Source organism: Diceros bicornis, chromosome 9 (genome assembly GCF_020826845.1).
Source record: "Diceros bicornis minor isolate mBicDic1 chromosome 9, mDicBic1.mat.cur, whole genome shotgun sequence".
In the NCBI taxonomy this organism is placed as follows: domain Eukaryota; kingdom Metazoa; phylum Chordata; class Mammalia; order Perissodactyla; family Rhinocerotidae; genus Diceros; species Diceros bicornis.
The window spans coordinates 13,402,846-13,412,263 of NC_080748.1; positions in this window are offsets into that span (position 1 = coordinate 13,402,846).

The following is a 9,418-nucleotide window of genomic DNA, read 5'->3' on the forward strand; positions in this document are numbered from 1 at the left end:
TTCTCAGCTTTACATTTGGAGGAGGTGTTGTCATCAACCTGTGGAGAGAGGCTGGATTGATTTGGGGGCAAGGAAATTCATTCTCCCAGAATTTAGATATTTTCCAACCCACAGTGTGAGATCCACTCAATATTAGTGGTCTTCACAGTTTCTTTACGTGACGTATGCTACTTGTCACTTTTTAATGTAATCTCATGTCATTTAAAGAAGGTTAAATTATAGGGTAACTAGAGAGTTATAATAATATAATCGTAAGCACAATCGTTTAGAGGAAGATTTTCACCTAAAACTTGGTTAAAATAAATTTGAGAAAGACTCACTTCAATTCAATTAAACACATTTGACTTAGTGACAGACCCAATGTAGTCTGTTGTATTTAATAAGAATTCAGTCCATAAAGAAAGATTTAATGACATTAATGAAATTACCTTTATGTATTAATGGAACTGAAGGAGTCTTAACTCTAAAAGCAAATGTTCTCTAAACCTAAATATTTTATAGTCAAGGAGAAAATCGGCTGAAAAGAAAAGGCTTGTCAAAAGTGACAGTTATTTCTGATAATGATATCCACATCTGGAGACATTGCAAAAATTATGATAGTCACTGGGCATATTAGTGTCCGTTCTTCCCAGGATCTCAGAGTTCATAACTTATTTCTCTATTATTATATTGAAATGTCCCCATTTTTTTTTGCTAGCAGTATCCCAAATCCCTCCAGGCAACTGGGTGGTAGGGTGTGTCAACCTAAATTTCTAGAAATGACTTGTATCCTATTCAGTATTAGAACCAATATATTAGAATTTGTAGTTTGCCACAGGGTAGAAGATGAATTCATTCATGAAGCACTTATTTATGAGACCTACACAGGTGACCCAGCAGTCAACAAGACAGGAGCAGGCCCAGCCCTCCCGGAACTGACAGCCGGACTAGAAAAACGTTAACATGTCATTTGAACGGAGCCACAAACGATTATGTAATTTGAATTGCATTTTGACTCCCTCTCTGCTTTTTTAATAAGAAGTGGAAAATAGAAATCAAGACTTGAAGGCTTGAAGGTAATGTGCCTGGAGATAGGGAACTGAGACTTCAACCCCATTCCCTACAAACTTTTGGCGACTTGAAAAGAAAGCATTTGAGGGCGGCTGGGGCAGCGTGCCACAGCACCCATTGGAGAGATCTGTGGGATGTGCACAGACCCTAGAGGTGTCTGAGGTTCTGACCAGCTCCCTCAGTGGCCACAGGCGCCCTGTGTCACTGGACATTTGGGTCAGGAGAGGAAGGATCTGATGGGATCAGCAGAAGCTACTTGAGAGGAACGGGGAGGCTGGGGTTAGCCTTATCATAGAATTTACCGTTCTGGGGAGGTACTTGTGACACGAGGGGTTCTTTCGTACCTTAGCCTCTCTCTCAGGGAAAATACATTGGAGTGTTTGTCCTGTTTTTATCATTTTTATACGTTAAAAGTCATGTTAATGAGTTTTAGGTAGTGAGAGGACAGCTACACACAGGGAAGTCCCATGTGGAATGGTACGTTATACTTGTAACTGCCACATTTTGATTAATAACATTTCTTCTAAAATTCTTTTATAAAAAATTGAAAGACTTCATACTGAGTATGAACTTAGATTTCAGTCGTAATTTTGATCAGCTTTATCATGAATATGTTTTGCTAGTTTATTCCCTAAAAATCTTCCTCAGGGGGCCGGCCCGGTGGCATAAGCGGTTAAGTGCGCACGCTCCGCTGTGGGGGCCCGGGGTTCGCCGGTTGGGATCCCGGGCGTGCACTGACGCACTGCTTGACAAGCCATGCTGTGGTGGCATCCCATATAAAGTGGAGGAAGATGGGCACGGATGTTAGCCCAGGGCCAGTCTTCCTCAACAAAAAAAAGGAGGAGGATTGGCAGATGTTACCACAGGGCTGATCTTCCTCACACACAAAAAAATCTTCCTCAGACTTTCTCCTCTTAACTCTCTGAAGTGATGCCACATGGGTTTTATTTTATATTTTTAGCTAAAATTGGGTCTTAGAAAAGAATCTAGAGTACATGATAAGAGGATGACTGTTATCTGACAATTTCCATTACTTACCTAACTGCCTTCCTCCCTGGAATTAAAGAGACCAGAAACTTGATGGAGATCCACATTCCCGAGTCCTTGGGAAGAAGAATAACAGTTTTAGGAATTCCTTTGTATTTCTGAAAATCAGTATAAGCTACTCCTTGTAAGTCTATTGCAGTGAAATCACAACACATCACACCTAGCAGCAGGTTACTTATCTCTAGAAAAAATGGTTCCAGATTTTCTTTCCCTGAAATGTGGCTTCAAAGGAGTTGTTCTGTTTCAAAGGAGGTGCTTTGATTGGGCACTCAATAGGTCCCACCAATCAAGCAAATGTTAACAGTTGTAAAAAATATTCCCTAGAACAGGCACTCCATCCCCAGTTACATGGGAGCTCCTGCTGGAGCCAAAAGCAGTAACCCTGCTGACCATTCTGGCCGCCATCCCTGGCCCAAGTGGTGCTCGCTAACTTGCCAAAGCGTGAGTAGAACATCACCAGACTCCCATATGCTATCACAGGCTCCTGGTCCAGTCCACATCTTTGTCACATGCTTTACTCTTGGTCTACAGATTTAAATAAAAAAGAAGTAAAGTCACATATTCAACTCTGATATGAGCATTTATTCATTCTTTTTTTCATCCTATTTGATGGTGGAGGCATGCAAGTTAGTAAAGATATATTTTGAGTTTAATTTCTGTTTGCAACAGCAGTTTCTTAATTTTCCCATTAAAAAAGATATTTATAATAAAACAAGAAGGAAATGTTTTTATGATTTTTTTAGTGAGGTTGTAAATATTATTATTAATAATAGCCTATTAAGACTGCTGGGTCCTAAAGGTGAGAAAAAATTAGATTTGGCCTAAAAATGAAAACATAGCAAAAAATAATAAGCATCTCAGTTTTTTTTTCCTGTCAGTAGATTAACTGCAATTCTTTAAAAACCCTCAAGACTTTAACTGTTTAATTTTTTTAAACCTCAAGTATTAATTATATTTACAATAGAGCTATTATACAATAACATATCTAATTGTTAAAAATAGAATTAATATGACATCTAATGGTCCATTATAATTATCTATAGATGCTCAATGTATATATATTCATGACATAAAGTTTTGCAATGTTGACCTCTAAAATTTAGGTTCTTAAAAGAAACGTGAAATTTACACTGCTTTTCAGGTTTGATCTGCATAGTGTAAAATCCAATACTCATCAGTGTATGGGATTGACTAGAAGATAAGTTTCTTAATAATTAATCCAATATCATGTTGACCTGTTGGCCACCATTAAATAAGACATGTACTCCCCAGAAGAACTGTTGACCTATGTCTGGTCTTAAATCATATGTGAAAATATAGTTAACCTTACTTAAAGGAAAAAATTCTGATAAATGACTAAGTTTTGGAAATCATGTAGATTATTATTAAGAACAGTGATACAACGAAATGAAAAGCAAGAAAGCTCTAGTGCTTTTGCAAAATTTTCAAAGTTTTTTCACTCATTCCAATTGATCTACACATTCTCTCTTTGCAGCCCTGCAATTACTTGAATATAAAAGCTCTTTCTGTTAATCTTCAACCTGAAAAGTGGTCAAATAACAAAGTATAAAGGTGAATGGACATTTCAGCCCAATGGCTCTCCAGGTGTTTCAGGCTTTTCATCTGCTCTCTTTGGAAGGTTTACCCATTTCACGATTTCCCCCACAGCTGTAGGCTTGAACCTTTATAAAATCTTAGAAACTATGACCCTATTCTGTATCCCTTATATGTAAAATTGTCTGAATAGCCTTTTAAAAAGTTATTACATTTGGGTGAAAACTTTCTGAAGGTAGCTTGGTAAAACTCACCAAATTCAGCTCATCCTTTGATTCAGCAATTTTACTTTGTGGAATATATTTATAACCTAACAAAATAATTATGGGCACAAGGGTATGGGCATAAGGAAAGGATAGTCATCTTAGCCTTATTCATAACAGTAAAAAATCAGAAAACAGAAACTACACAAAGGTCTAAATATGGGATTGACTAGATAATTGAGGTATTTTACCTTCATTCAGTGGAATAATAATGCAAGCATTAAAAATGATGTAGAGCAGAATAAGAATATATGATGGCAGAAACTTTTGTTTAAGAAAGACTGATAAGCAGAAAAAGTAGTTTACAAATAGAATGTTTGTAAATATATTGCCATTTTTGTAAAACAAAAATATATATACAACAACCAAAAGACAACCCAAATTAAAAATGGGCAAAGGACTTGAATTAGACATTTCTCCAAAGATGATATTCAGATCGCCAACAAGCACATGAAAAGATGCTCAACATCATTAGTCATTAGGGAAATGCAAATCAAAACCACAATGAGATACCACTTCACACCCATTAGGATGGCTATTATTATAAGAAAAAAAAAGAAAAGGGAAATGTTGATGAAGTTGTGGAGAAATTGGAACGCTTGTACGTTGCTAGAGGGAATGTAAAATGAATCAGCTGCTGTGGAAGAGTTTGGTGGTCCCTCCAAAAGTTAAACATAGAATTAACATATGATCTAGCAATTTCACTCCTAGGTATATACCCCAAAGAGTTGAAAACAGAGATTCAAACAAATATACACATGTTCATAGCAGCACTAGTCACAATAGCTAAAAGGGAGCAACAGGCCAAGTGTCCATCAATGGATGAATGGATAAATGAATTGTGCTATATACACACAATGGAATATCATTCGGCCATAAAAAGGAATGAAGTACTGATACATACTACAATGTGGATGAAACTTATGCTAAGTGAAAGAAGCCAGAGACAAAAGGTCACATATTGTATGATTGCATTCATACGAAATATCCAGAATAGGTAAATCCATAGAGATGATGCAGACTGGGGGAGAAGGAATTAATGGGTATGGGGTTTCCTTTTGGGGTGATGAAAATGTTTGAAACTAGATAGAGGTGGTGGTTGCACAACATTGTGAATGTACTAAATGCCACTGAATTGTTCACATGAAAATGGTTTTAAAAATTATATAAATATTAAATAATATTTTATATATATCATGTTACATACATAAAACTAGAAGGGCGCATAATATTTTAATAGTCTTTCTGACTAGTAGAATTGTAGATTTTTGTTTTCTTTGTTTTCTTTCAGTGAACGCAAATTTCATTCATAATAAGGGTAAACAGTTTTTCAAAAGTTATTGTAGTGTGTTGTGTATTACAGTCCTTCCTTCTACTTCTGGAAGTTCATGCTACAATTGTAAGGACACATAAGCAGCACACATTTTTCTGGTGCTTCCCAACTCTTTAGAATAAAATGGCTTGTAACTTTCTATATGATTGGCAGTATTTTTGCTTTGTTTTGGCTGGAAGTGTTCTGGGTCCAAGTATATAGAAGGAGAAAGGCCGGAGAGGAATCACAGTGATGGCAGTGTGCTGCCCTGCTCGCGTTTCAACAACTGCAGCCAGGGCAGGAGAACCCAGGCATGAAAGCGAGGGCCGGGGAGGAAGCCTTCCAGCCTCTTGTTACTGTCCTTACAGGGAAGGGGAAGGAACTCACTTTTTTTTTTGCACCTACTGCGAGCCTAGCACTGCTAGATTGTTTTGATGCTGCTTTTGGTCCTTGAGCAAGCCTCTGAATCTCTGTGGGCCCTTGCCCAGTACTCTGTAAAAACACATAGGGCGACTGCAAGAGCCCTTCGAGCCTTTTACATCTAATGTGCTATCACCCTACACTGCTGCTATAATTTATTCTGTTGATGGAAGCAATGGCAACTCTTGTTCCTCTTGTGAAGAGAGGCTCTCAGGTCTGCCTTCCTGCTTCTCAGCCTGAGTGTGCCTAGCCCACTCACTATGCCCAAGTCCGAGCCCGTCGGACTCCAGATGGCAGAGCAAGACCTGAGCTGCCCTGAAATCCAGGTTGGGGAGTGGGGAGGGGCCTGCGACATCCTTGCTCTGACTAGCCTCCAAGTACTTACTCTTCACACCTTCCTGGGCCTTATCCTGAGTACTCTCTCACACCCAGTCGATGCATTTTTTGTTTTAGGACTTTTTATTCTCTTACCCAGTTATGTTCAGAACACTTTATAAGATGATCTCTAATTGAAACCCAATGAACAAAACTATAGTAAAGCCTGTAATTAGAGATTCTATGTAACTCTGAGGAACAACTTTAATTACACTTTAAAGTCTATTAATACAATTGCATTTATAAATGCATTTGGAATATGTCCTTTACCCCAAAGTACCATCCCCAGCAAGGAGGTGAAGCAGTGGTCAACTTTATTCCATTTAAGGCAGATCGTCAGTATGCGTTGCACTTTCCCAAGTAACCTCTCATCTCCTAATGCCTAGAATCCTGCCCACACAATCCTTGACTAAATTTGTAGACAAACTTGCTTTTCCAAAACTGTTGGCTGCTGCATCTGTAAAGATTGACACATAATCTCTGCTAGAAAAAGCCTTCCCAGATAAAACTACCAGATACTTCCATTTAGGACGGAAGATGCCAAAATGGGAAGGAAGTTCCTCATTTTCACACAATGGATTACTGAAATATTTAGTTATTGCAATAACTTTTTAGAGAAATACTTTGTTCAATAGTTTAAATAATCAATAGTCAACCCAAGGGTCTTTCAGTTCTGATTTTGCCTTGTGTTTGGGTGGCTCTGAACAAATGACAATATTTCAGTATTTTAATTTATCTTTTAAAAATGGATAGTTATTTCACGGAGTCCCAAAATAACCAATAAAAATCTTGATTTGTCATAAGTATCATTGCTAAAATGTTTCACAGTAAGTATAGCCTTGGGGAGGGCATTTTGTCAATATCTGCCAAATTTTTAAATGCATGTATCTTTTGACTCAGCAATTCTACTTTGAGGTATCTAAAGACCTACACATGCCTAAGAGAAATGTACACAGGTGCTCCTTGCAGTATTGTTAGAAATAGCAAACAATAGGAAACAAAGTGAATGACCATCAATCATGACTAAACAAATGATCAAATATATTATGGGGCATCACACTATAGAATGTCACTTATATGTCTGAATTGTGACTGAAAAGAGAAAGAAAAAGACGTCCTTCGTAAAAATTTACAAGGATCTCTTTAATCCCCTTTCACTGATGTTCTGACCATTCATTAGTGGCTTTCCGTTTCCACATGCTTGACCCTTGCCTACCATTCCTCATGCCGTCACTTACAGGTCTCTCATAATTCCTTGTAGTATTCCTGATATATAGTACTACTTCCTCTTTTTCAATGGATGACCAATAAATTCGACTATATAGAAGGTCCAAACCAATGGACATGCCTAAAGGCATAAGTGATTACACTTCCTCCTGGTAGATATGATCCATTTCAGACTGAAACCTACTGGGAGATGGGTGTAATATATTCTGGAGTGTGGTATATTAAGTTATGCTTGTGTCATTATGTGTTGTGGTATATATTTCTGTGCCATGGTGTATCATTAAATTCCTAGAACAGAGCAACATTTTGCCTTATTACTCCAGAGAGCAACTTGGCTCAGACCCAGGGAATTTCCCAAGTTATGGCAAGTGTTAGCACTGCTGTTCATGTCTTTGCTATTAGAAGGGGACAAGAAAATGAACCAGCTTGCATCTTTTGTTGCATAGGTACCCAAACCATTTTCTGGCTTTTATGTAGTTTTAAAAGGCATTTCAAGAGTCACTTGAAAATGACAAAGCACAAATATGAAAAAAATTTTAAATAACTTACCACAATCCCTCCCTTATTAATAAAACAGCCTAATTACTAGCCAATGGTTCACACTTGAGCAACAGTTAATTTCAAGACTTAAGCTGTATTTGATCTGTGCAAATTTGCAGTGATACCATTATTTGCAAAAAGTGCCTGGCTAGTACTGAAAAAGAGCTATTTCAGGCCCTTTCAGAAGGTACGTTGTACCAAGCAGACCTAGATTTGAACTTTCATCATAGCTTATGTGATGCCAAGCAAGGGAGCTGGCCACGTTTTTCACTCAAAAAAATCACTATATTGTCTTTCCAGTGTAGTTTTCAATATAGCTTTTCATCTTTATCAAGTTTTCATCTTTATCATTTAATTCTTACTGTGTGGTGCACAGGACACACAAATTTCCTTTTTCAGATTTCATTCTAAGAAAATTAATAAATATGGCAAATCAACGCCTTGATGGAAGATCATCAGAACAATTACAGCAACTAACCAGCAACAGCCCCAACCTTTACACAAGTTAGGAAATTAGATTAAGTTTTCATACGTATGATGATTTTGTACCGATTTCAAAAACGCAGCGGGCCAGTCCCGTGGCTTAGCGGTTAAGTGCGCGCGCTCCGCTACTGGCGGCCCCAGGTTCAGATCCCAGGCGCACACCGATGCACCGCTTCTCCGGCCATGCTGAGGTGGCGTCCCACATACAGCAACTAGAAGGATGTCCAACTATGACATACAACTATCTACTGGGGCTTTGGGGAGAAAAAGGGAGAAAAAGGAGGACTGGCAATAGATGTCAGCTCAGAGCCAGTCGTCCTCAGCAAAAAGAGGATTGGCATGGATGTCAGCTCAGGGCTGATCTTCCTCTCACACACACAAAAAAACCTGCAGAAAATTTAATACTAAAATTTATACTGATTGTTTAATCTTTTCTTGATGTTAAGAAAACCTTTATACCCCATAGTGCTGTAACTGTAACACATTAAAACATTCCTATACATTAACTTAAAAAAAGTCATCTCCAAAATATTTGGCAAAAAAAAGTCATCTTGTCATACCAAGGCTTTACACGGAATTATCTAAATTGCCTCCCCCTTCCAATTACGAGCTTTGGACATCTAAGTTCCAGGGGACACTGTTGAAACACTAAACAGATCTATTTTAGTTTTCAGATTGAAGAGGGTCTTTGTCCACTTCTTCCTGTCAAGATCTGAAACCAGTTGACTTTACCCCAAAAAACCTTGTTCCTATTCTCAACACCTTAAAAGACATAGTTGTCATGACACACCCACTGAAGTGACAAAGCTTCCTTGAAGCAGAACTCACTTTTACATGGATCACTTATTAGCAACAGATGTTGACAATGGTGGTTCTATAGCTACAGCAGAAACTTTCATGTAAATCAGATATTAACTTCTTCCTCTTAACTAAAAATTTGTAAAGTTTTGACATAATTTCGGTCTATTGAGGTCCTCTCATTTCGTTTAGAAAACTGCTAAATTCTTTTGATAATCACTGTCCTTGCTTTTTACCTACATGCGCCTTGCTTTAAAAAACCACTCTTGTTTAACCTAATATTCTGAAAGTAAAATGTTTTCCCTCATTTATATATACAGAGCATCCTCTGAGAACATTTGGAATGTTT